Source organism: Pseudophryne corroboree, chromosome 3 (assembly GCF_028390025.1).
Source record: "Pseudophryne corroboree isolate aPseCor3 chromosome 3, aPseCor3.hap2, whole genome shotgun sequence".
Classification (NCBI taxonomy): Eukaryota; Metazoa; Chordata; class Amphibia; order Anura; family Myobatrachidae; genus Pseudophryne; species Pseudophryne corroboree.
The window spans coordinates 330,631,195-330,657,526 of record NC_086446.1 but is presented as its reverse complement, the minus strand read 5'-3'; the positions used below and the strand labels follow the sequence as shown (position 1 = coordinate 330,657,526).

The 26,332-nt window shown below is 33.8% G+C and overlaps 28 non-coding genes across 28 annotated transcripts; all 28 read right to left on the bottom strand.

Moving 5' to 3' along the window:
* Positions 1–549: 549 nt before the first annotated feature.
* Positions 550–621, bottom strand: TRNAP-UGG (transfer RNA proline (anticodon UGG)). The gene has a single exon. It is a non-coding gene; the product is annotated as a tRNA-Pro (tRNA).
* Positions 622–1,410: 789 nt separating this feature from the next.
* On the bottom strand, positions 1,411–1,482 carry TRNAP-UGG (transfer RNA proline (anticodon UGG)). The gene has a single exon. It is a non-coding gene; the product is annotated as a tRNA-Pro (tRNA).
* A 793-nt stretch (positions 1,483–2,275) lies between these two features.
* TRNAP-UGG (transfer RNA proline (anticodon UGG)) lies at positions 2,276–2,347 on the bottom strand. The gene has a single exon. It is a non-coding gene; the product is annotated as a tRNA-Pro (tRNA).
* A 792-nt stretch (positions 2,348–3,139) lies between these two features.
* On the bottom strand, positions 3,140–3,211 carry TRNAP-UGG (transfer RNA proline (anticodon UGG)). Its single transcript has one exon. It is a non-coding gene; the product is annotated as a tRNA-Pro (tRNA).
* Positions 3,212–4,005: 794 nt separating this feature from the next.
* TRNAP-UGG (transfer RNA proline (anticodon UGG)) lies at positions 4,006–4,077 on the bottom strand. Its single transcript has one exon. It is a non-coding gene; the product is annotated as a tRNA-Pro (tRNA).
* A 789-nt stretch (positions 4,078–4,866) lies between these two features.
* On the bottom strand, positions 4,867–4,938 carry TRNAP-UGG (transfer RNA proline (anticodon UGG)). The gene has a single exon. It is a non-coding gene; the product is annotated as a tRNA-Pro (tRNA).
* A 794-nt stretch (positions 4,939–5,732) lies between these two features.
* Positions 5,733–5,804, bottom strand: TRNAP-UGG (transfer RNA proline (anticodon UGG)). The gene has a single exon. It is a non-coding gene; the product is annotated as a tRNA-Pro (tRNA).
* A 790-nt stretch (positions 5,805–6,594) lies between these two features.
* Positions 6,595–6,666, bottom strand: TRNAP-UGG (transfer RNA proline (anticodon UGG)). The gene has a single exon. It is a non-coding gene; the product is annotated as a tRNA-Pro (tRNA).
* A 1,655-nt stretch (positions 6,667–8,321) lies between these two features.
* Positions 8,322–8,393, bottom strand: TRNAP-UGG (transfer RNA proline (anticodon UGG)). Its single transcript has one exon. It is a non-coding gene; the product is annotated as a tRNA-Pro (tRNA).
* A 794-nt stretch (positions 8,394–9,187) lies between these two features.
* Positions 9,188–9,259, bottom strand: TRNAP-UGG (transfer RNA proline (anticodon UGG)). The gene has a single exon. It is a non-coding gene; the product is annotated as a tRNA-Pro (tRNA).
* A 790-nt stretch (positions 9,260–10,049) lies between these two features.
* TRNAP-UGG (transfer RNA proline (anticodon UGG)) lies at positions 10,050–10,121 on the bottom strand. The gene has a single exon. It is a non-coding gene; the product is annotated as a tRNA-Pro (tRNA).
* A 794-nt stretch (positions 10,122–10,915) lies between these two features.
* TRNAP-UGG (transfer RNA proline (anticodon UGG)) lies at positions 10,916–10,987 on the bottom strand. The gene has a single exon. It is a non-coding gene; the product is annotated as a tRNA-Pro (tRNA).
* A 1,627-nt stretch (positions 10,988–12,614) lies between these two features.
* On the bottom strand, positions 12,615–12,686 carry TRNAP-UGG (transfer RNA proline (anticodon UGG)). Its single transcript has one exon. It is a non-coding gene; the product is annotated as a tRNA-Pro (tRNA).
* Positions 12,687–13,480: 794 nt separating this feature from the next.
* TRNAP-UGG (transfer RNA proline (anticodon UGG)) lies at positions 13,481–13,552 on the bottom strand. Its single transcript has one exon. It is a non-coding gene; the product is annotated as a tRNA-Pro (tRNA).
* A 790-nt stretch (positions 13,553–14,342) lies between these two features.
* On the bottom strand, positions 14,343–14,414 carry TRNAP-UGG (transfer RNA proline (anticodon UGG)). The gene has a single exon. It is a non-coding gene; the product is annotated as a tRNA-Pro (tRNA).
* Positions 14,415–15,204: 790 nt separating this feature from the next.
* Positions 15,205–15,276, bottom strand: TRNAP-UGG (transfer RNA proline (anticodon UGG)). Its single transcript has one exon. It is a non-coding gene; the product is annotated as a tRNA-Pro (tRNA).
* Positions 15,277–16,070: 794 nt separating this feature from the next.
* TRNAP-UGG (transfer RNA proline (anticodon UGG)) lies at positions 16,071–16,142 on the bottom strand. The gene has a single exon. It is a non-coding gene; the product is annotated as a tRNA-Pro (tRNA).
* Positions 16,143–16,932: 790 nt separating this feature from the next.
* Positions 16,933–17,004, bottom strand: TRNAP-UGG (transfer RNA proline (anticodon UGG)). The gene has a single exon. It is a non-coding gene; the product is annotated as a tRNA-Pro (tRNA).
* A 794-nt stretch (positions 17,005–17,798) lies between these two features.
* TRNAP-UGG (transfer RNA proline (anticodon UGG)) lies at positions 17,799–17,870 on the bottom strand. Its single transcript has one exon. It is a non-coding gene; the product is annotated as a tRNA-Pro (tRNA).
* Positions 17,871–18,659: 789 nt separating this feature from the next.
* TRNAP-UGG (transfer RNA proline (anticodon UGG)) lies at positions 18,660–18,731 on the bottom strand. Its single transcript has one exon. It is a non-coding gene; the product is annotated as a tRNA-Pro (tRNA).
* Positions 18,732–19,521: 790 nt separating this feature from the next.
* TRNAP-UGG (transfer RNA proline (anticodon UGG)) lies at positions 19,522–19,593 on the bottom strand. The gene has a single exon. It is a non-coding gene; the product is annotated as a tRNA-Pro (tRNA).
* Positions 19,594–20,387: 794 nt separating this feature from the next.
* On the bottom strand, positions 20,388–20,459 carry TRNAP-UGG (transfer RNA proline (anticodon UGG)). Its single transcript has one exon. It is a non-coding gene; the product is annotated as a tRNA-Pro (tRNA).
* A 790-nt stretch (positions 20,460–21,249) lies between these two features.
* TRNAP-UGG (transfer RNA proline (anticodon UGG)) lies at positions 21,250–21,321 on the bottom strand. Its single transcript has one exon. It is a non-coding gene; the product is annotated as a tRNA-Pro (tRNA).
* Positions 21,322–22,115: 794 nt separating this feature from the next.
* Positions 22,116–22,187, bottom strand: TRNAP-UGG (transfer RNA proline (anticodon UGG)). Its single transcript has one exon. It is a non-coding gene; the product is annotated as a tRNA-Pro (tRNA).
* Positions 22,188–22,975: 788 nt separating this feature from the next.
* Positions 22,976–23,048, bottom strand: TRNAP-UGG (transfer RNA proline (anticodon UGG)). Its single transcript has one exon. It is a non-coding gene; the product is annotated as a tRNA-Pro (tRNA).
* Positions 23,049–23,842: 794 nt separating this feature from the next.
* Positions 23,843–23,914, bottom strand: TRNAP-UGG (transfer RNA proline (anticodon UGG)). Its single transcript has one exon. It is a non-coding gene; the product is annotated as a tRNA-Pro (tRNA).
* A 794-nt stretch (positions 23,915–24,708) lies between these two features.
* On the bottom strand, positions 24,709–24,780 carry TRNAP-UGG (transfer RNA proline (anticodon UGG)). Its single transcript has one exon. It is a non-coding gene; the product is annotated as a tRNA-Pro (tRNA).
* A 794-nt stretch (positions 24,781–25,574) lies between these two features.
* TRNAP-UGG (transfer RNA proline (anticodon UGG)) lies at positions 25,575–25,646 on the bottom strand. The gene has a single exon. It is a non-coding gene; the product is annotated as a tRNA-Pro (tRNA).
* Positions 25,647–26,332: the final 686 nt, after the last annotated feature.

The window sequence follows — 26,332 nt, the reverse complement described above, 5'->3', positions numbered from 1 at the left end:
CCAATAGAGTTTGGACTTTTTTGATAGTTGGACCAAAGACTTGTCACATACTGTGTGCAACTCAAGTATGCAGACCCAGAAGAAAGACAAAATAAACACCTGCAATTAATTGTTGATCTTTTTGTTAGTCATAATGAGACTATTCTTTTAAGCCACTCAGGGTTACTTAGACAAAAGAAAGGTAAGAGAAAAACCTGTAATTTCATTTTGACAGTTTTTTGTTTGTCAAAATGAGACTTTTAAGAAACTCAAGGTACCTTAGACAAAATGGAATCTATAGTTTACCCAATATACCACCAAATGCTTGACATTTAACTAAGTATGCATAAGTATATACCTGTAAAAGATGGGCTCATCCCGGATTTGTACCAGGGATCTCTCGCACCCTAAGCAAGAATTATACCCCTTGACCAACGAGCCCACTGTGCATGTCTTTTTTATGTATAGTAATGAAATTGTAAGTAAACCTGTTTGTATACATTAGTGAGTATTTTAAAATGCTATTAAATACTATCAGATATTAAGGACTATAAAAGTACATGAAAACATGGGCTCGTCCGGGATTTGAACCCGGGACCTCCCACACCCAAAGCGAGAATCATACCCCTAGACCAACGAGCCAACTGCGTAATGGTTTTTCATTCAGATTTTACCATTTTTAAAGTAAAACTCAAATTATTTAAGAAAAAATGCAAAAAGCTGGAGCAAACACACAATTTCATTTAATGAAGATGTAACATTTTAAAAATAACAACTTAAAACAAAAAAATGTGTATGTAGTATTGCGAAAATAATAACTTAAGGTTACTTGTTATCCAAGTATGCATATTTAAAATGTGCAGTGCCAAGATTTAGAGGTCCCAATAAAGTTTGGACTTTTTTGATAATTAGAACCTAAGACTTGTCACATACTGTGTGCAACTCAAGCATGCAGACCCAGAAGAAAGACAAAATAAACACCTGCAATTTATTGTTGATCTTTTTGTTAGTCATAATGAGACTATTCTTTTAAGCCACTCAGGGTTACTTAGACAAAAGAAAGGTAAGAGAAAAACCTGTAATTTCATTTTGACAGTTTTTTGTTTGTCAAAATGAGACTTTTAAGCCACTCAAGGTTACTTAGACAAAATGGAATCTATAGTTTACCCAATATACCACCAAATGCTTGACATTTTACTAAGTATGCATAAGTTTATACCTGTAAAAGATGGGCTCATCCGGGATTTGTACCAGGGATCTCTCGCACCCTAAGCAAGAATTATACCCCTTGACCAACGATCCCACTGTGCATGTCTTTTTTATGTATATTAATGAAATTGTAAGTAAACCTGTTTGTATACATTAGTGAGTATTTTAAAATGCTATTAAATACTATCAGATATTAAGGACTATAAAAGTATATGAAACCATGGGCTCGTCCGGGATTTGAACCCGAGACCTCTCGCACCCAAAGCGAGAATCATACCCCTAGACCAACGAGCCAACTGCGTAATGGCTTCTCATTCAGATTTTACCATTTTTAAAGTAAAACTCAAATTATTTAAGAAAAAATGCAAAAAGCTGGAGCAAACACACAATTTCATTTAAATGAAGATGTAACATTTTAAAAATAACATAACAACTTAAAACAAAAATGTGTATGTAGTATTGCGAAAATAATAACTTAAGGTTACTTGTCATCCAAGTATGCATATTTAAAATGTGCAGTGCCAAGATTTAGAGGTCCCAATAGAGTTTGGACCTTTTTGATAGTTGGAACCTAAGACTTGTCACATACTGTGTGCAACTCAAGCATGCAGACCCAGAAGAAAGACAAAATAAACACCTGCAATGTATTGTTGATCTTTTTGTTAGTCATAATGAGACTATTCTTTTAAGCCACTCAGGGTTACTTAGACAAAAGAAAGGTAAGAGAAAAACCTGTAATTTCATTTTGACAGTTTTTTGTTTGTCAAAATGAGACTTTTAAGCCACTCAAGGTTACTTAGACAAAATGGAATCTATAGTTTACCCAATATACCACCAAATGCTTGACATTTTACTAACTATGCATAAGTTTATACCTGTAAAAGATGGGCTCATCCGGGATTTGTACCAGGGATCTCTCGCACCCTAAGCAAGAATTATACCCCTTGACCAACGATCCCACTGTGCATGTCTTTTTTATGTATATTAATGAAATTGTAAGTAAACCTGTTTGTATACATTAGTGAGTATTTTAAAATGCTATTAAATACTATCAGATATTAAGGACTATAAAAGTATATGAAACCATGGGCTCGTCCAGGATTTGAACTCGGGACCTCTCGCACCCAAAGCGAGAATCATACCCCTAGACCAACGAGCCAACTGCATAATAAACTCTCATTCAGATTTTACCATTTTTAAAGTAAAACTCAAATTATTTAAGAAAAAATGCAAAAAGCTGGAGCAAACACACAATTTCATTTAATGAAGATGTAACGTTTTAAAAATAACAACAACTTAAAACAACAAAATGTGTATGTAGTATTGCGAAAATAATAACTTAAGGTTACTTGCTATCCAAGTATGCATATTTAAAATGTGCAGTGCCAAGATTTAGAGGTCCCAATAGAGTTTGGACTTTTTTGATAGTTGGAACCTAAGACTTGTCACATACTGTTTGCAACTCAAGCATGCAGACCCAGAAGAAAGACAAAATAAACACCTGCAATTTATTGTTGATCTTTTTGTTAGTCATAATGAGACTATTCTTTTAAGCCACTCAGGGTTACTTAGACAAAAGAAAGGTAAGAGAAAAACCTGTAATTTCATTTTGACAGTTTTTTGTTTGTCAAAATGAGACTTTATAGCCACTCAAGGTTACTTAGACAAAATGGAATCTATAGTGTACCCAATATACCACCAAATGCTTGACATTTTACTAAGTTTGCATAAGTATATGCCTGTAAAAGATGGGCTCATCCGGGATTTGTACCAGGGATCTCTCGCACCCTAAGCAAGAATTATACCCCTTGAGCAACGAGCCCACTGTGCATGTCTTTTTTATGTATATTAATGAAATTGTAAGTAAACCTGTTTGTATACATTAGTGAGTATTTTAAAATGCTATTAAATACTATCAGATATTAAGGACTATAAAAGTACATGAAAACATAGGCTCGTCCGGGATTTGAACCCGAGACCTCTCGCACCCAAAGCGAGAATCATACCCCTAGACCAACGAGCCAACTGCGTAATGGCTTCTCATTCAGATTTTACCATTTTTAAAGTAAAACTCAAATTATTTAAGAAAAAATGCAAAAAGCTGGAGCAAACACACAATTTCATTTAAATGAAGATGTAACATTTTAAAAATAACATAACAACTTAAAACAAAAAAATGTGTATGTAGTATTGCGAAAATAATAACTTACGGTTACTTGTTATCCAAGTATGCATATTTAAAATGTGCAGTGCCAAGATTTGGAGGTCCCAATAGAGTTTGGACTTTTTTGATAGTTGGACCAAAGACTTGTCACATACTGTGTGCAACTCAAGTATGCAGACCCAGAAGAAAGACAAAATAAACACCTGCAATTAATTGTTGATCTTTTTGTTAGTCATAATGAGACTATTCTTTTAAGCCACTCAGGGTTACTTAGACAAAAGAAAGGTAAGAGAAAAACCTGTAATTTCATTTTGACAGTTTTTTGTTTGTCAAAATGAGACTTTTAAGAAACTCAAGGTACCTTAGACAAAATGGAATCTATAGTTTACCCAATATACCACCAAATACTTGACATTTAACTAAGTATGCATAAGTATATACCTGTAAAAGATGGGCTCATCCGGGATTTGTACCAGGGATCTCTCGCACCCTAAGCAAGAATTATACCCCTTGACCAACGAGCCCACTGTGCATGTCTTTTTTATGTATAGTAATGAAATTGTAAGTAAACCTGTTTGTATACATTAGTGAGTATTTTAAAATGCTATTAAATACTATCAGATATTAAGGACTATAAAAGTACATGAAAACATGGGCTCGTCCGGGATTTGAACCCGGGACCTCCCACACCCAAAGCGAGAATCATACCCCTAGACCAACGAGCCAACTGCGTAATGGCTTTTCATTCAGATTTTACCATTTTTAAAGTAAAACTCAAATTATTTAAGAAAAAATGCAAAAAGCTGGAGCAAACACACAATTTCATTTAATGAAGATGTAACATTTTAAAAATAACAACTTAAAACAAAAAAATGTGTATGTAGTATTGCGAAAATAATAACTTAAGGTTACTTGTTATCCAAGTATGCATATTTAAAATGTGCAGTGCCAAGATTTAGAGGTCCCAATAAAGTTTGGACTTTTTTGATAATTAGAACCTAAGACTTGTCACATACTGTGTGCAACTCAAGCATGCAGACCCAGAAGAAAGACAAAATAAACACCTGCAATTTATTGTTGATCTTTTTGTTAGTCATAATGAGACTATTCTTTTAAGCCACTCAGGGTTACTTAGACAAAAGAAAGGTAAGAGAAAAACCTGTAATTTCATTTTGACAGTTTTTTGTTTGTCAAAATGAGACTTTTAAGCCACTCAAGGTTACTTAGACAAAATGGAATCTATAGTTTACCCAATATACCACCAAATGCTTGACATTTTACTAAGTATGCATAAGTTTATACCTGTAAAAGATGGGCTCATCCGGGATTTGTACCAGGGATCTCTCGCACCCTAAGCAAGAATTATACCCCTTGACCAACGATCCCACTGTGCATGTCTTTTTTATGTATATTAATGAAATTGTAAGTAAACCTGTTTGTATACATTAGTGAGTATTTTAAAATGCTATTAAATACTATCAGATATTAAGGACTATAAAAGTATATGAAACCATGGGCTCGTCCGGGATTTGAACCCGGGACCTCTCGCACCCAAAGCGAGAATCATACCCCTAGACCAACGAGCCAACTGCATAATAAACTCTCATTCAGATTTTACCATTTTTAAAGTAAAACTCAAATTATTTAAGAAAAAATGCAAAAAGCTGGAGCAAACACACAATTTCATTTAATGAAGATGTAACCTTTTAAAAATAACATAACAACTTAAAACAACAAAATGTGTATGTAGTATTGCGAAAATAATAACTTAAGGTTACTTGCTATCCAAGTATGCATATTTAAAATGTGCAGTGCCAAGATTTAGAGGTCCCAATAGAGTTTGGACTTTTTTGATAGTTGGAACCTAAGACTTGTCACATACTGTTTGCAACTCAAGCATGCAGACCCAGAAGAAAGACAAAATAAACACCTGCAATTTATTGTTGATCTTTTTGTTAGTCATAATGAGACTATTCTTTTAAGCCACTCAGGGTTACTTAGACAAAAGAAAGGTAAGAGAAAAACCTGTAATTTCATTTTGACAGTTTTTTGTTTGTCAAAATGAGACTTTATAGCCACTCAAGGTTACTTAGACAAAATGGAATCTATAGTGTACCCAATATACCACCAAATGCTTGACATTTTATTAAGTTTGCATAAGTATATGCCTGTAAAAGATGGGCTCATCCGGGATTTGTACCAGGGATCTCTCGCACCCTAAGCAAGAATTATACCCCTTGACCAACGAGCCCACTGTGCATGTCTTTTTTATGTATAGTAATGAAATTGTAAGTAAACCTGTTTGTATACATTAGTGAGTATTTTAAAATGCTATTAAATACTATCAGATATTAAGGACTATAAAAGTACATGAAAACATGGGCTCGTCTGGGATTTGAACCCGGGACCTCTCGCACCCAAAGCGAGAATCATACCCCTAGACCAACGAGCCAACTGCGTAATGGCTTTTCATTCAGATTTTACCATTTTTAAAGTAAAACTCAAATTATTTAAGAAAAAATGCAAAAAGCTGGAGCAAACACACAATTTCATTTAAATGAAGATGTAACATTTTAAAAATAACAACTTAAAACAAAAAAATGTGTATGTAGTATTGCGAAAATAATAACTTAAGGTTACTTGTTATCCAAGTATGCATATTTAAAATGTGCAGTGCCAAGATTTAGAGGTCCTAATAAAGTTTGGACTTTTTTGATAATTGGAACCTAAGACTTGTCACATACTGTGTGCAACTCAAGCATGCAGACCCAGAAGAAAGACAAAATAAACACCTGCAATTTATTGTTGATCTTTTTGTTAGTCATAATGAGACTATTCTTTTAAGCCACTCAGGGTTACTTAGACAAAAGAAAGGTAAGAGAAAAACCTGTAATTTCATTTTGACAGTTTTTTGTTTGTCAAAATGAGACTTTTAAGCCACTCAAGGTTACTTAGACAAAATGGAATCTATAGTTTACCCAATATACCACCAAATGCTTGACATTTTACTAAGTATGCATAAGTTTATACCTGTAAAAGATGGGCTCATCCGGGATTTGTACCAGGGATCTCTCGCACCCTAAGCAAGAATTATACCCCTTGACCAACGAGCCCACTGTGCATGTCTTTTTTATGTATATTAATGAAATTGTAAGTAAACCTGTTTGTATACATTAGTGAGTATTTTAAAATGCTATTAAATACTATCAGATATTAAGGACTATAAAAGTACATGAAAACATAGGCTCGTCCGGGATTTGAACCCGAGACCTCTCGCACCCAAAGCGAGAATCATACCCCTAGACCAACGAGCCAACTGCGTAATGGCTTCTCATTCAGATTTTACCATTTTTAAAGTAAAACTCAAATTATTTAAGAAAAAATGCAAAAAGCTGGAGCAAACACACAATTTCATTTAAATGAAGATGTAACATTTTAAAAATAACATAACAACTTAAAACAAAAAAATGTGTATGTAGTATTGCGAAAATAATAACTTAAGGTTACTTGTTATCCAAGTATGCATATTTAAAATGTGCAGTGCCAAGATTTGGAGGTCCCAATAGAGTTTGGACTTTTTTGATAGTTGGACCAAAGACTTGTCACATACTGTGTGCAACTCAAGTATGCAGACCCAGAAGAAAGACAAAATAAACACCTGCAATTTATTGTTGATCTTTTTGTTAGTCATAATGAGACTATTCTTTTAAGCCACTCAGGGTTACTTAGACAAAAGAAAGGTAAGAGAAAAACCTGTAATTTCATTTTGACAGTTTTTTGTTTGTCAAAATGAGACTTTTAAGCCACTCAAGGTACCTTAGACAAAATGGAATCTATAGTTTACCCAATATACCACCAAATGCTTGACATTTTACTAAGTATGCATAAGTATATACCTGTAAAAGATGGGCTCATCCGGGATTTGTACCAGGGATCTCTCGCACCCTAAGCAAGAATTATACCCCTTGACCAACGAGCCCACTGTGCATGTCTTTTTTATGTATAGTAATGAAATTGTAAGTAAACCTGTTTGTATACATTAGTGAGTATTTTAAAATGCTATTAAATACTATCAGATATTAAGGACTATAAAAGTACATGAAAACATGGGCTCGTCCGGGATTTGAACCCGTGACCTCCCACACCCAAAGCGAGAATCATACCCCTAGACCAACGAGCCAACTGCGTAATGGCTTTTCATTCAGATTTTACCATTTTTAAAGTAAAACTCAAATTATTTAAGAAAAAATGCAAAAAGCTGGAGCAAACACACAATTTCATTTAATGAAGATGTAACATTTTAAAAATAACAACTTAAAACAAAAAAATGTGTATGTAGTATTGCGAAAATAATAACTTAAGGTTACTTGTTATCCAAGTATGCATATTTAAAATGTGCAGTGCCAAGATTTAGAGGTCCCAATAAAGTTTGGACTTTTTTGATAATTAGAACCTAAGACTTGTCACATACTGTGTGCAACTCAAGCATGCAGACCCAGAAGAAAGACAAAATAAACACCTGCAATTTATTGTTGATCTTTTTGTTAGTCATAATGAGACTATTCTTTTAAGCCACTCAGGGTTACTTAGACAAAAGAAAGGTAAGAGAAAAACCTGTAATTTCATTTTGACAGTTTTTTGTTTGTCAAAATGAGACTTTTAAGCCACTCAAGGTTACTTAGACAAAATGGAATCTATAGTTTACCCAATATACCACCAAATGCTTGACATTTTACTAAGTATGCATAAGTTTATACCTGTAAAAGATGGGCTCATCCGGGATTTGTACCAGGGATCTCTCGCACCCTAAGCAAGAATTATACCCCTTGACCAACGATCCCACTGTGCATGTCTTTTTTATGTATATTAATGAAATTGTAAGTAAACCTGTTTGTATACATTAGTGAGTATTTTAAAATGCTATTAAATACTATCAGATATTAAGGACTATAAAAGTATATGAAACCATGGGCTCGTCCGGGATTTGAACCCGGGACCTCTCGCACCCAAAGCGAGAATCATACCCCTAGACCAACGAGCCAACTGCATAATAAACTCTCATTCAGATTTTACCATTTTTAAAGTAAAACTCAAATTATTTAAGAAAAAATGCAAAAAGCTGGAGCAAACACACAATTTCATTTAATGAAGATGTAACGTTTTAAAAATAACCTAACAACTTAAAACAACAAAATGTGTATGTAGTATTGCGAAAATAATAACTTAAGGTTACTTGCTATCCAAGTATGCATATTTAAAATGTGCAGTGCCAAGATTTAGAGGTCCCAATAGAGTTTGGACTTTTTTGATAGTTGGAACCTAAGACTTGTCACATACTGTGTGCAACTCAAGCATGCAGACCCAGAAGAAAGACAAAATAAACACCTGCAATTTATTGTTGATCTTTTTGTTAGTCATAATGAGACTATTCTTTTAAGCCACTCAGGGTTACTTAGACAAAAGAAAGGTAAGAGAAAAACCTGTAATTTCATTTTGACAGTTTTTTGTTTGTCAAAATGAGACTTTATAGCCACTCAAGGTTACTTAGACAAAATGGAATCTATAGTGTACCCAATATACCACCAAATGCTTGACATTTTATTAAGTTTGCATAAGTATATGCCTGTAAAAGATGGGCTCATCCGGGATTTGTACCAGGGATCTCTCGCACCCTAAGCAAGAATTATACCCCTTGACCAACGAGCCCACTGTGCATGTCTTTTTTATGTATAGTAATGAAATTGTAAGTAAACCTGTTTGTATACATTAGTGAGTATTTTAAAATGCTATTAAATACTATCAGATATTAAGGACTATAAAAGTACATGAAAACATGGGCTCGTCTGGGATTTGAACCCGGGACCTCTCGCACCCAAAGCGAGAATCATACCCCTAGACCAACGAGCCAACTGCGTAATGGCTTTTCATTCAGATTTTACCATTTTTAAAGTAAAACTCAAATTATTTAAGAAAAAATGCAAAAAGCTGGAGCAAACACACAATTTAATTTAAATGAAGATGTAACATTTTAAAAATAACAACTTAAAACAAAAAAATGTGTATGTAGTATTGCGAAAATAATAACTTAAGGTTACTTGTTATCCAAGTATGCATATTTAAAATGTGCAGTGCCAAGATTTAGAGGTCCTAATAAAGTTTGGACTTTTTTGATAATTGGAACCTAAGACTTGTCACATACTGTGTGCAACTCAAGCATGCAGACCCAGAAGAAAGACAAAATAAACACCTGCAATTTATTGTTGATCTTTTTGTTAGTCATAATGAGACTATTCTTTTAAGCCACTCAGGGTTACTTAGACAAAAGAAAGGTAAGAGAAAAACCTGTAATTTCATTTTGACAGTTTTTTGTTTGTCAAAATGAGACTTTTAAGCCACTCAAGGTTACTTAGACAAAATGGAATCTATAGTTTACCCAATATACCACCAAATGCTTGACATTTTACTAAGTATGCATAAGTATATACCTGTAAAAGATGGGCTCATCCGGGATTTGTACCAGGGATCTCTCGCACCCTAAGCAAGAATTATACCCCTTGACCAACGAGCCCACTGTGCATGTCTTTTTTATGTATATTAATGAAATTGTAAGTAAACCTGTTTGTATACATTAGTGAGTATTTTAAAATGCTATTAAATACTATCAGATATTAAGGACTATAAAAGTACATGAAAACATAGGCTCGTCCGGGATTTGAACCCGAGACCTCTCGCACCCAAAGCGAGAATCATACCCCTAGACCAACGAGCCAACTGCGTAATGGCTTCTCATTCAGATTTTACCATTTTTAAAGTAAAACTCAAATTATTTAAGAAAAAATGCAAAAAGCTGGAGCAAACACACAATTTCATTTAAATGAAGATGTAACATTTTAAAAATAACATAACAACTTAAAACAAAAAAATGTGTATGTAGTATTGCGAAAATAATAACTTAAGGTTACTTGTTATCCAAGTATGCATATTTAAAATGTGCAGTGCCAAGATTTGGAGGTCCTAATAGAGTTTGGACTTTTTTGATAGTTGGACCAAAGACTTGTCACATACTGTGTGCAACTCAAGTATGCAGACCCAGAAGAAAGACAAAATAAACACCTGCAATTTATTGTTGATCTTTTTGTTAGTCATAATGAGACTATTCTTTTAAGCCACTCAGGGTTACTTAGACAAAAGAAAGGTAAGAGAAAAACCTGTAATTTCATTTTGACAGTTTTTTGTTTGTCAAAATGAGACTTTTAAGCCACTCAAGGTACCTTAGACAAAATGGAATCTATAGTTTACCCAATATACCACCAAATGCTTGACATTTTACTAAGTATGCATAAGTATATACCTGTAAAAGATGGGCTCATCCGGGATTTGTACCAGGGATCTCTCGCACCCTAAGCAAGAATTATACCCCTTGACCAACGAGCCCACTGTGCATGTCTTTTTTATGTATAGTAATGAAATTGTAAGTAAACCTGTTTGTATACATTAGTGAGTATTTTAAAATGCTATTAAATACTATCAGATATTAAGGACTATAAAAGTACATGAAAACATGGGCTCGTCCGGGATTTGAACCCGGGACCTCCCACACCCAAAGCGAGAATCATACCCCTAAACCAACGAGCCAACTGCGTAATGGCTTTTCATTCAGATTTTACCATTTTTAAAGTAAAACTCAAATTATTTAAGAAAAAATGCAAAAAGCTGGAGCAAACACACAATTTCATTTAATGAAGATGTAACATTTTAAAAATAACAACTTAAAACAAAAAAATGTGTATGTAGTATTGCGAAAATAATAACTTAAGGTTACTTGTTATCCAAGTATGCATATTTAAAATGTGCAGTGCCAAGATTTAGAGGTCCCAATAAAGTTTGGACTTTTTTGATAATTAGAACCTAAGACTTGTCACATACTGTGTGCAACTCAAGCATGCAGACCCAGAAGAAAGACAAAATAAACACCTGCAATTTATTGTTGATCTTTTTGTTAGTCATAATGAGACTATTCTTTTAAGCCACTCAGGGTTACTTAGACAAAAGAAAGGTAAGAGAAAAACCTGTAATTTCATTTTGACAGTTTTTTGTTTGTCAAAATGAGACTTTTAAGCCACTCAAGGTTACTTAGACAAAATGGAATCTATAGTTTACCCAATATACCACCAAATGCTTGACATTTTACTAAGTATGCATAAGTTTATACCTGTAAAAGATGGGCTCATCCGGGATTTGTACCAGGGATCTCTCGCACCCTAAGCAAGAATTATACCCCTTGACCAACGATCCCACTGTGCATGTCTTTTTTATGTATATTAATGAAATTGTAAGTAAACCTGTTTGTATACATTAGTGAGTATTTTAAAATGCTATTAAATACTATCAGATATTAAGGACTATAAAAGTATATGAAACCATGGGCTCGTCCCAAAGCGAGAATCATACCCCTAGACCAACGAGCCAACTGCATAATAAACTCTCATTCAGATTTTACCATTTTTAAAGTAAAACTCAAATTATTTAAGAAAAAATGCAAAAAGCTGGAGCAAACACACAATTTCATTTAATGAAGATGTAACCTTTTAAAAATAACATAACAACTTAAAACAACAAAATGTGTATGTAGTATTGCGAAAATAATAACTTAAGGTTACTTGCTATCCAAGTATGCATATTTAAAATGTGCAGTGCCAAGATTTAGAGGTCCCAATAGAGTTTGGACTTTTTTGATAGTTGGAACCTAAGACTTGTCACATACTGTTTGCAACTCAAGCATGCAGACCCAGAAGAAAGACAAAATAAACACCTGCAATTTATTGTTGATCTTTTTGTTAGTCATAATGAGACTATTCTTTTAAGCCACTCAGGGTTACTTAGACAAAAGAAAGGTAAGAGAAAAACCTGTAATTTCATTTTGACAGTTTTTTGTTTGTCAAAATGAGACTTTATAGCCACTCAAGGTTACTTAGACAAAATGGAATCTATAGTGTACCCAATATACCACCAAATGCTTGACATTTTACTAAGTTTGCATAAGTATATGCCTGTAAAAGATGGGCTCATCCGGGATTTGTACCAGGGATCTCTCGCACCCTTAGCAAGAATTATACCCCTTGACCAACGAGCCCACTGTGCATGTCTTTTTTATGTATAGTAATGAAATTGTAAGTAAACCTGTTTGTATACATTAGTGAGTATTTTAAAATGCTATTAAATACTATCAGATATTAAGGACTATAAAAGTACATGAAAACATAGGCTCGTCCGGGATTTGAACCCGAGACCTCTCGCACCCAAAGCGAGAATCATACCCCTAGACCAACGAGCCAACTGCGTAATGGCTTCTCATTCAGATTTTACCATTTTTAAAGTAAAACTCAAATTATTTAAGAAAAAATGCAAAAAGCTGGAGCAAACACACAATTTCATTTAAATGAAGATGTAACATTTTAAAAATAACATAACAACTTAAAACAAAAAAATGTGTATGTAGTATTGCGAAAATAATAACTTAAGGTTACTTGTTATCCAAGTATGCATATTTAAAATGTGCAGTGCCAAGATTTGGAGGTCCCAATAGAGTTTGGACTTTTTTGATAGTTGGACCAAAGACTTGTCACATACTGTGTGCAACTCAAGTATGCAGACCCAGAAGAAAGACAAAATAAACACCTGCAATTTATTGTTGATCTTTTTGTTAGTCATAATGAGACTATTCTTTTAAGCCACTCAGGGTTACTTAGACAAAAGAAAGGTAAGAGAAAAACCTGTAATTTCATTTTGACAGTTTTTTGTTTGTCAAAATGAGACTTGTAAGCCACTCAAGGTACCTTAGACAAAATGGAATCTATAGTTTACCCAATATACCACCAAATGCTTGACATTTTACTAAGTATGCATAAGTATATACCTGTAAAAGATGGGCTCATCCGGGATTTGTACCAGGGATCTCTCGCACCCTAAGCAAGAATTATACCCCTTGACCAACGAGCCCACTGTGCATGTCTTTTTTATGTATAGTAATGAAATTGTAAGTAAACCTGTTTGTATACATTAGTGAGTATTTTAAAATGCTATTAAATACTATCAGATATTAAGGACTATAAAAGTACATGAAAACATGGGCTCGTCTGGGATTTGAACCCGGGACCTCTCGCACCCAAAGCGAGAATCATACCCCTAGACCAACGAGCCAACTGCATAATTAGTTTTCATTCAGATTTTACCATTTTTAAAGTAAAACTCAAATTATTTAAGAAAAAATGCAAAAAGCTGGAGCAAACACACAATTTCATTTAAATGAAGATGTAACATTTTAAAAATAACAACTTAAAACAAAAAAATGTGTATGTAGTATTGCGAAAATAATAACTTAAGGTTACTTGTTATCCAAGTATGCATATTTAAAATGTGCAGTGCCAAGATTTAGAGGTCCTAATAAAGTTTGGACTTTTTTGATAATTGGAACCTAAGACTTGTCACATACTGTGTGCAACTCAAGCATGCAGACCCAGAAGAAAGACAAAATAAACACCTGCAATTTATTGTTGATCTTTTTGTTAGTCATAATGAGACTATTCTTTTAAGCCACTCAGGGTTACTTAGACAAAAGAAAGGTAAGAGAAAAACCTGTAATTTCATTTTGACAGTTTTTTGTTTGTCAAAATGAGACTTTTAAGCCACTCAAGGTTACTTAGACAAAATGGAATCTATAGTTTACCCAATATACCACCAAATGCTTGACATTTTACTAAGTATGCATAAGTATATACCTGTAAAAGATGGGCTCATCCGGGATTTGTACCAGGGATCTCTCGCACCCTAAGCAAGAATTATACCCCTTGACCAACGAGCCCACTGTGCATGTCTTTTTTATGTATATTAATGAAATTGTAAGTAAACCTGTTTGTATACATTAGTGAGTATTTTAAAATGCTATTAAATACTATCAGATATTAAGGACTATAAAAGTACATGAAAACATAGGCTCGTCCGGGATTTGAACCCGAGACCTCTCGCACCCAAAGCGAGAATCATACCCCTAGACCAACGAGCCAACTGCGTAATGGCTTCTCATTCAGATTTTACCATTTTTAAAGTAAAACTCAAATTATTTAAGAAAAAATGCAAAAAGCTGGAGCAAACACACAATTTCATTTAAATGAAGATGTAACATTTTAAAAATAACAACTTAAAACAAAAAAATGTGTATGTAGTATTGCGAAAATAATAACTTAAGGTTACTTGTTATCCAAGTATGCATATTTAAAATGTGCAGTGCCAAGATTTAGAGGTCCTAATAAAGTTTGGACTTTTTTGATAATTGGAACCTAAGACTTGTCACATACTGTGTGCAACTCAAGCATGCAGACCCAGAAGAAAGACAAAATAAACACCTGCAATTTATTGTTGATCTTTTTGTTAGTCATAATGAGACTATTCTTTTAAGCCACTCAGGGTTACTTAGACAAAAGAAAGGTAAGAGAAAAACCTGTAATTTCATTTTGACAGTTTTTTGTTTGTCAAAATGAGACTTTTAAGCCACTCAAGGTTACTTAGACAAAATGGATCCTATAGTTTACCCAATATACCACCAAATGCTTGACATTTTACTAAGTATGCATAAGTATATACCTGTAAAAGATGGGCTCATCCGGGATTTGTACCAGGGATCTCTCGCACCCTAAGCAAGAATTATACCCCTTGACCAACGAGCCCACTGTGCATGTCTTTTTTATGTATATTAATGAAATTGTAAGTAAACCTGTTTGTATACATTAGTGAGTATTTTAAAATGCTATTAAATACTATCAGATATTAAGGACTATAAAAGTACATGAAAACATAGGCTCGTCCGGGATTTGAACCCGAGACCTCTCGCACCCAAAGCGAGAATCATACCCCTAGACCAACGAGCCAACTGCGTAATGGCTTCTCATTCAGATTTTACCATTTTTAAAGTAAAACTCAAATTATTTAAGAAAAAATGCAAAAAGCTGGAGCAAACACACAATTTCATTTAAATGAAGATGTAACATTTTAAAAATAACATAACAACTTAAAACAAAAAAATGTGTATGTAGTATTGCGAAAATAATAACTTAAGGTTACTTGTTATCCAAGTATGCATATTTAAAATGTGCAGTGCCAAGATTTGGAGGTCCCAATAGAGTTTGGACTTTTTTGATAGTTGGACCAAAGACTTGTCACATACTGTGTGCAACTCAAGCATGCAGACCCAGAAGAAAGACAAAATAAACACCTGCAATTTATTGTTGATCTTTTTGTTAGTCATAATGAGACTATTCTTTTAAGCCACTCAGGGTTACTTAGACAAAAGAAAGGTAAGAGAAAAACCTGTAATTTCATTTTGACAGTTTTTTGTTTGTCAAAATGAGACTTTATAGCCACTCAAGGTTACTTAGACAAAATGGAATCTATAGTGTACCCAATATACCACCAAATGCTTGACATTTTACTAAGTTTGCATAAGTATATGCCTGTAAAAGATGGGCTCATCCGGGATTTGTACCAGGGATCTCTCGCACCCTAAGCAAGAATTATACCCCTTGACCAACGAGCCCACTGTGCATGTCTTTTTTATGTATAGTAATGAAATTGTAAGTAAACCTGTTTGTATACATTAGTGAGTATTTTAAAATGCTATTAAATACTATCAGATATTAAGGACTATAAAAGTACATGAAAACATGGGCTCGTCTGGGATTTGAACCCGGGACCTCTCGCACCCAAAGCGAGAATCATACCCCTAGACCAACGAGCCAACTGCGTAATGGCTTTTCATTCAGATTTTACCATTTTTAAAGTAAAACTCAAATTATTTAAGAAAAAATGCAAAAAGCTGGAGCAAACACACAATTTCATTTAAATGAAGATGTAACATTTTAAAAATAACAACTTAAAACAAAAAAATGTGTATGTAGTATTGCGAAAATAATAACTTAAGGTTACTTGTTATCCAAGTATGCATATTTAAAATGTGCAGTGCCAAGATTTAGAGGTCCTAATAAAGTTTGGACTTTTTTGATAATTGGAACCTAAGACTTGTCACATACTGTGTGCAACTCAAGCATGCAGACCCAGAAGAAAGACAAAATAAACACCTGCAATTTATTGTTGATCTTTTTGTTAGTCATAATGAGACTATTCTTTTAAGCCACTCAGGGTTACTTAGACAAAAGAAAGGTAAGAGAAAAACCTGTAATTTCATTTTGACAGTTTTTTGTTTGTCAAAATGAGACTTTTAAGCCACTCAAGGTTACTTAGACAAAATGGAATCTATAGTTTACCCAATATACCACCAAATGCTTGACATTTTACTAAGTATGCATAAGTATATACCTGTAAAAGATGGGCTCATCCGGGATTTGTACCAGGGATCTCTCGCACCCTAAGCAAGAATTATACCCCTTGACCAACGAGCCCACTGTGCATGTCTTTTTTATGTATATTAATGAAATTGTAAGTAAACCTGTTTGTATACATTAGTGAGTATTTTAAAATGCTATTAAATACTATCAGATATTAAGGACTATAGAAGTACATGAAAACATAGGCTCGTCCGGGATTTGAACCAGAGACCTCTCGCACCCAAAGCGAGAATCATACCCCTAGACCAACGAGCCAACTGCGTAATGGCTTCTCATTCAGATTTTACCATTTTTAAAGTAAAACTCAAATTATTTAAGAAAAAATGCAAAAAGCTGGAGCAAACACACAATTTCATTTAAATGAAGATGTAACATTTTAAAAATAACATAACAACTTAAAACAAAAAAATGTGTATGTAGTATTGCGAAAATAATAACTTAAGGTTACTTGTTATCCAAGTATGCATATTTAAAATGTGCAGTGCCAAGATTTGGAGGTCCCAATAGAGTTTGGACTTTTTTGATAGTTGGACCAAAGACTTGTCACATACTGTGTGCAACTCAAGTATGCAGACCCAGAAGAAAGACAAAATAAACACCTGCAATTTATTGTTGATCTTTTTGTTAGTCATAATGAGACTATTCTTTTAAGCCACTCAGGGTTACTTAGACAAAAGAAAGGTAAGAGAAAAACCTGTAATTTCATTTTGACAGTTTTTTGTTTGTCAAAATGAGACTTTTAAGCCACTCAAGGTACCTTAGACAAAATGGAATCTATAGTTTACCCAATATACCACCAAATGCTTGACATTTTACTAAGTATGCATAAGTATATACCTGTAAAAGATGGGCTCATCCGGGATTTGTACCAGGGATCTCTCGCACCCTAAGCAAGAATTATACCCCTTGACCAACGAGCCCACTGTGCATGTCTTTTTTATGTATAGTAATGAAATTGTAAGTAAACCTGTTTGTATACATTAGTGAGTATTTTAAAATGCTATTAAATACTATCAGATATTAAGGACTATAAAAGTACATGAAAACATGGGCTCGTCTGGGATTTGAACCCGGGACCTCTCGCACCCAAAGCGAGAATCATACCCCTAGACCAACGAGCCAACTGCATAATGGCTTTTCATTCAGATTTTACCATTTTTAAAGTAAAACTCAAATTATTTAAGAAAAAATGCAAAAAGCTGGAGCAAACACACAATTTCATTTAAATGAAGATGTAACATTTTAAAAATAACAACTTAAAACAAAAAAATGTGTATGTAGTATTGCGAAAATAATAACTTAAGGTTACTTGTTATCCAAGTATGCATATTTAAAATGTGCAGTGCCAAGATTTGGAGGTCCCAATAGAGTTTGGACTTTTTTGATAGTTGGACCAAAGACTTGTCACATACTGTGTGCAACTCAAGCATGCAGACCCAGAAGAAAGACAAAATAAACACCTGCAATTTATTGTTGATCTTTTTGTTAGTCATAATGAGACTATTCTTTTAAGCCACTCAGGGTTACTTAGACAAAAGAAAGGTAAGAGAAAAACCTGTAATTTCATTTTGACAGTTTTTTGTTTGTCAAAATGAGACTTTATAGCCACTCAAGGTTACTTAGACAAAATGGAATCTATAGTGTACCCAATATACCACCAAATGCTTGACATTTTACTAAGTTTGCATAAGTATATGCCTGTAAAAGATGGGCTCATCCGGGATTTGTACCAGGGATCTCTCGCACCCTAAGCAAGAATTATACCCCTTGACCAACGAGCCCACTGTGCATGTCTTTTTTATGTATAGTAATGAAATTGTAAGTAAACCTGTTTGTATACATTAGTGAGTATTTTAAAATGCTATTAAATACTATCAGATATTAAGGACTATAAAAGTACATGAAAACATGGGCTCGTCTGGGATTTGAACCCGGGACCTCTCGCACCCAAAGCGAGAATCATACCCCTAGACCAACGAGCCAACTGCGTAATGGCTTTTCATTCAGATTTTACCATTTTTAAAGTAAAACTCAAATTATTTAAGAAAAAATGCAAAAAGCTGGAGCAAACACACAATTTCATTTAAATGAAGATGTAACATTTTAAAAATAACAACTTAAAACAAAAAAATGTGTATGTAGTATTGCGAAAATAATAACTTAAGGTTACTTGTTATCCAAGTATGCATATTTAAAATGTGCAGTGCCAAGATTTAGAGGTCCTAATAAAGTTTGGACTTTTTTGATAATTGGAACCTAAGACTTGTCACATACTGTGTGCAACTCAAGCATGCAGACCCAGAAGAAAGACAAAATAAACACCTGCAATTTATTGTTGATCTTTTTGTTAGTCATAATGAGACTATTCTTTTAAGCCACTCAGGGTTACTTAGACAAAAGAAAGGTAAGAGAAAAACCTGTAATTTCATTTTGACAGTTTTTTGTTTGTCAAAATGAGACTTTTAAGCCACTCAAGGTTACTTAGACAAAATGGAATCTATAGTTTACCCAATATACCACCAAATGCTTGACATTTTACTAAGTATGCATAAGTATATACCTGTAAAAGATGGGCTCATCCGGGATTTGTACCAGGGATCTCTCGCACCCTAAGCAAGAATTATACCCCTTGACCAACGAGCCCACTGTGCATGTCTTTTTTATGTATATTAATGAAATTGTAAGTAAACCTGTTTGTATACATTAGTGAGTATTTTAAAATGCTATTAAATACTATCAGATATTAAGGACTATAGAAGTACATGAAAACATAGGCTCGTCCGGGATTTGAACCAGAGACCTCTCGCACCCAAAGCGAGAATCATACCCCTAGACCAACGAGCCAACTGCGTAATGGCTTCTCATTCAGATTTTACCATTTTTAAAGTAAAACTCAAATTATTTAAGAAAAAATGCAAAAAGCTGGAGCAAACACACAATTTCATTTAAATGAAGATGTAACATTTTAAAAATAACATAACAACTTAAAACAAAAAAATGTGTATGTAGTATTGCGAAAATAATAACTTAAGGTTACTTGTTATCCAAGTATGCATATTTAAAATGTGCAGTGCCAAGATTTGGAGGTCCCAATAGAGTTTGGACTTTTTTGATAGTTGGACCAAAGACTTGTCACATACTGTGTGCAACTCAAGTATGCAGACCCAGAAGAAAGACAAAATAAACACCTGCAATTTATTGTTGATCTTTTTGTTAGTCATAATGAGACTATTCTTTTAAGCCACTCAGGGTTACTTAGACAAAAGAAAGGTAAGAGAAAAACCTGTAATTTCATTTTGACAGTTTTTTGTTTGTCAAAATGAGACTTTTAAGCCACTCAAGGTACCTTAGACAAAATGGAATCTATAGTTTACCCAATATACCACCAAATGCTTGACATTTTACTAAGTATGCATAAGTATATACCTGTAAAAGATGGGCTCATCCGGGATTTGTACCAGGGATCTCTCGCACCCTAAGCAAGAATTATACCCCTTGACCAACGAGCCCACTGTGCATGTCTTTTTTATGTATAGTAATGAAATTGTAAGTAAACCTGTTTGTATACATTAGTGAGTATTTTAAAATGCTATTAAATACTATCAGATATTAAGGACTATAAAAGTACATGAAAACATGGGCTCGTCTGGGATTTGAACCCGGGACCTCTCGCACCCAAAGCGAGAATCATACCCCTAGACCAACGAGCCAACTGCATAATGGCTTTTCATTCAGATTTTACCATTTTTAAAGTAAAACTCAAATTATTTAAGAAAAAATGCAAAAAGCTGGAGCAAACACACAATTTCATTTAAATGAAGATGTAACATTTTAAAAATAACAACTTAAAACAAAAAAATGTGTATGTAGTATTGCGAAAATAATAACTTAAGGTTACTTGTTATCCAAGTATGCATATTTAAAATGTGCAGTGCCAAGATTTAGAGGTTCTAATAAAGTTTGGACTTTTTTGATAATTGGAACCTAAGACTTGTCACATACTGTGTGCAACTCAAGCATGCAGACCCAGAAGAAAGACAAAATAAACACCTGCAATTTATTGTTGATCTTTTTGTTAGTCATAATGAGACTATTCTTTTAAGCCACTCAGGGTTACTTAGACAAAAGAAAGGTAAGAGAAAAACCTGTAATTTCATTTTGACAGTTTTTTGTTTGTCAAAATGAGACTTTTAAGCCACTCAAGGTTACTTAGACAAAATGGAATCTATAGTTTACCCAATATACCACCAAATGCTTGACATTTTACTAAGTATGCATAAGTATATACCTGTAAAAGATGGGATCATCCGGGATTTGTACCAGGGATCTCTCGCACCCTAAGCAAGAATTATACCCCTTGACCAACGAGCCCACTGTGCATGTCTTTTTAATGTATATTAATGAAATTGTAAGTAAACCTGTTTGTATACATTAGTGAGTATTTTAAAATGCTATTAAATACTATCAGATATTAAGGACTATAAAAGTACATGAAAACATAGGCTCGTCCGGGATTTGAACCCGAGACCTCTCGCACCCAAAGCGAGAATCATACCCCTAGACCAACGAGCCAACTGCGTAATGGCTTCTCATTCAGATTTTACCATTTTTAAAGTAAAACTCAAATTATTTAAGAAAAAATGCAAAAAGCTGGAGCAAACACACAATTTCATTTAAATGAAGATGTAACATTTTAAAAATAACATAACAACTTAAAACAAAAAAATGTGTATGTAGTATTGCGAAAATAATAACTTAAGGTTACTTGTTATCCAAGTATGCATATTTAAAATGTGCAGTGCCAAGATTTGGAGGTCCCAATAGAGTTTGGACTTTTTTGATAGTTGGACCAAAGACTTGTCACATACTGTGTGCAACTCAAGTATGCAGACCCAGAAGAAAGACAAAATAAACACCTGCAATTTATTGTTGATCTTTTTGTTAGTCATAATGAGACTATTCTTTTAAGCCACTCAGGGTTACTTAGACAAAAGAAAGGTAAGAGAAAAACCTGTAATTTCATTTTGACAGTTTTTTGTTTGTCAAAATGAGACTTTATAGCCACTCAAGGTTACTTAGACAAAATGGAATCTATAGTGTACCCAATATACCACCAAATGCTTGACATTTTACTAAGTTTGCATAAGTATATGCCTGTAAAAGATGGGCTCATCCGGGATTTGTACCAGGGATCTCTCGCACCCTAAGCAAGAATTATACCCCTTGACCAACGAGCCCACTGTGCATGTCTTTTTTATGTATAGTAATGAAATTGTAAGTAAACCTGTTTGTATACATTAGTGAGTATTTTAAAATGCTATTAAATACTATCAGATATTAAGGACTATAAAAGTACATGAAAACATGGGCTCGTCCGGGATTTGAACCCGGGACCTCCCACACCCAAAGCGAGAATCATACCCCTAGACCAACGAGCCAACTGCGTAATGGCTTTTCATTCAGATTTTACCATTTTTAAAGTAAAACTCAAATTATTTAAGAAAAAATGCAAAAAGCTGGAGCAAACACACAATTTCATTTAATGAAGATGTAACATTTTAAAAATAACAACTTAAAACAAAAAAATTTGTATGTAGTATTGCGAAAATAATAACTTAAGGTTACTTGTTATCCAAGTATGCATATTTAAAATGTGCAGTGCCAAGATTTAGAGGTCCCAATAAAGTTTGGACTTTTTTGATAATTAGAACCTAAGACTTGTCACATACTGTGTGCAACTCAAGCATGCAGACCCAGAAGAAAGACAAAATAAACACCTGCAATTTATTGTTGATCTTTTTGTTAGTCATAATGAGACTATTCTTTTAAGCCACTCAGGGTTACTTAGACAAAAGAAAGGTAAGAGAAAAACCTGTAATTTCATTTTGACAGTTTTTTGTTTGTCAAAATGAGACTTTTAAGCCACTCAAGGTTACTTAGACAAAATGGAATCTATAGTTTACCCAATATACCACCAAATGCTTGACATTTTACTAAGTATGCATAAGTTTATACCTGTAAAAGATGGGCTCATCCGGGATTTGTACCAGGGATCTCTCGCACCCTAAGCAAGAATTATACCCCTTGACCAACGATCCCACTGTGCATGTCTTTTTTATGTATATTAATGAAATTGTAAGTAAACCTGTTTGTATACATTAGTGAGTATTTTAAAATGCTATTAAATACTATCAGATATTAAGGACTATAAAAGTATATGAAACCATGGTCTCGTCCGGGATTTGAACCCGGGACCTCTCGCACCCAAAGCGAGAATCATACCCCTAGACCAACGAGCCAACTGCATAATAAACTCTCATTCAGATTTTACCATTTTTAAAGTAAAACTCAAATTATTTAAGAAAAAATGCAAAAAGCTGGAGCAAACACACAATTTCATTTAATGAAGATGTAACCTTTTAAAAATAACATAACAACTTAAAACAACAAAATGTGTATGTAGTATTGCGAAAATAATAACTTAAGGTTACTTGCTATCCAAGTATGCATATTTAAAATGTGCAGTGCCAAGATTTAGAGGTCCCAATAGAGTTTGGACTTTTTTGATAGTTGGAACCTAAGACTTGTCACATACTGTTTGCAACTCAAGCATGCAGACCCAGAAGAAAGACAAAATAAACACCTGCAATTTATTGTTGATCTTTTTGTTAGTCATAATGAGACTATTCTTTTAAGCCACTCAGGGTTACTTAGACAAAAGAAAGGTAAGAGAAAAACCTGTAATTTCATTTTGACAGTTTTTTGTTTGTCAAAATGAGACTTTATAGCCACTCAAGGTTACTTAGACAAAATGGAATCTATAGTGTACCCAATATACCACCAAATGCTTGACATTTTACTAAGTTTGCATAAGTATATGCCTGTAAAAGATGGGCTCATCCGGGATTTGTACCAGGGATCTCTCGCACCCTAAGCAAGAATTATACCCCTTGACCAACGAGCCCACTGTGCATGTCTTTTTTATGTATAGTAATGAAATTGTAAGTAAACCTGTTTGTATACATTAGTGAGTATTTTAAAATGCTATTAAATACTATCAGATATTAAGGACTATAAAAGTACATGAAAACATGGGCTCGTCTGGGATTTGAACCCGGGACCTCTCGCACCCAAAGCGAGAATCATACCCCTAGACCAACGAGCCAACTGCGTAATGGCTTTTCATTCAGATTTTACCATTTTTAAAGTAAAACTCAAATTATTTAAGAAAAAATGCAAAAAGCTGGAGCAAACACACAATTTCATTTAATGAAGATGTAACCTTTTAAAAATAACATAACAACTTAAAACAACAAAATGTGTATGTAGTATTGCGAAAATAATAACTTAAGGTTACTTGTTATCCAAGTATGCATATTTAAAATGTGCAGTGCCAAGATTTAGAGGTCCTAATAAAGTTTGGACTTTTTTGATAATTGGAACCTAAGACTTGTCACATACTGTGTGCAACTCAAGCATGCAGACCCAGAAGAAAGACAAAATAAACACCTGCAATTTATTGTTGATCTTTTTGTTAGTCATAATGAGACTATTCTTTTAAGCCACTCAGGGTTACTTAGACAAAAGAAAGGTAAGAGAAAAACCTGTAATTTCATTTTGACAGTTTTTTGTTTGTCAAAATGAGACTTTTAAGCCACTCAAGGTTACTTAGACAAAATGGAATCTATAGTTTACCCAATATACCACCAAATGCTTGACATTTTACTAAGTATGCATAAGTATATACCTGTAAAAGATGGGCTCATCCGGGATTTGTACCAGGGATCTCTCGCACCCTAAGCAAGAATTATACCCCTTGACCAACGAGCCCACTGTGCATGTCTTTTTTATGTATATTAATGAAATTGTAAGTAAACCTGTTTGTATACATTAGTGAGTATTTTAAAATGCTATTAAATACTATCAGATATTAAGGACTATAAAAGTACATGAAAACATAGGCTCGTCCGGGATTTGAACCCGAGACCTCTCGCACCCAAAGCGAGAATCATACCCCTAGACCAACGAGCCAACTGCGTAATGGCTTCTCATTCAGATTTTACCATTTTTAAAGTAAAACTCAAATTATTTAAGAAAAAATGCAAAAAGCTGGAGCAAACACACAATTTCATTTAAATGAAGATGTAACATTTTAAAAATAACATAACAACTTAAAACAAAAAAATGTGTATGTAGTATTGCGAAAATAATAACTTAAGGTTACTTGTTATCCAAGTATGCATATTTAAAATGTGCAGTGCCAAGATTTGGAGGTCCCAATAGAGTTTGGACTTTTTTGATAGTTGGACCAAAGACTTGTCACATACTGTGTGCAACTCAAGTATGCAGTCCCAGAAGAAAGACAAAATAAACACCTGCAATTTATTGTTGATCTTTTTGTTAGTCATAATGAGACTATTCTTTTAAGCCACTCAGGGTTACTTAGACAAAAGAAAGGTAAGAGAAAAACCTGTAATTTCATTTTGACAGTTTTTTGTTTGTCAAAATGAGACTTTTAAGCCACTCAAGGTACCTTAGACAAAATGGAATCTATAGTTTACCCAATATACCACCAAATGCTTGACATTTTACTAAGTATGCATAAGTATATACCTGTAAAAGATGGGCTCATCCGGGATTTGTACCAGGGATCTCTCGCACCCTAAGCAAGAATTATACCCCTTGACCAACGAGCCCACTGTGCATGTCTTTTTTATGTATAGTAATGAAATTGTAAGTAAACCTGTTTGTATACATTAGTGAGTATTTTAAAATGCTATTAAATACTATCAGATATTAAGGACTATAAAAGTACATGAAAACATGGGCTCGTCTGGGATTTGAACCCGGGACCTCTCGCACCCAAAGCGAGAATCATACCCCTAGACCAACGAGCCAACTGCATAATGGCTTTTCATTCAGATTTTACCATTTTTAAAGTAAAACTCAAATTATTTAAGAAAAAATGCAAAAAGCTGGAGCAAACACACAATTTCATTTAAATGAAGATGTAACATTTTAAAAATAACAACTTAAAACAAAAAAATGTGTATGTAGTATTGCGAAAATAATAACTTAAGGTTACTTGTTATCCAAGTATGCATATTTAAAATGTGCAGTGCCAAGATTTAGAGGTCCTAATAAAGTTTGGACTTTTTTGATAATTGGAACCTAAGACTTGTCACATACTGTGTGCAACTCAAGTATGCAGACCCAGAAGAAAGACAAAATAAACACCTGCAATTTATTGTTGATCTTTTTGTTAGTCATAATGAGACTATTCTTTTAAGCCACTCAGGGTTACTTAGACAAAAGAAAGGTAAGAGAAAAACCTGTAATTTCATTTTGACAGTTTTTTGTTTGTCAAAATGAGACTTTTAAGCCACTCAAGGTACCTTAGACAAAATGGAATCTATAGTTTACCCAATATACCACCAAATGCTTGACATTTTACTAAGTATGCATAAGTATATACCTGTAAAAGATGGGCTCATCCGGGATTTGTACCAGGGATCTCTCGCACCCTAAGCAAGAATTATACCCCTTGACCAACGAGCCCACTGTGCATGTCTTTTTTATGTAT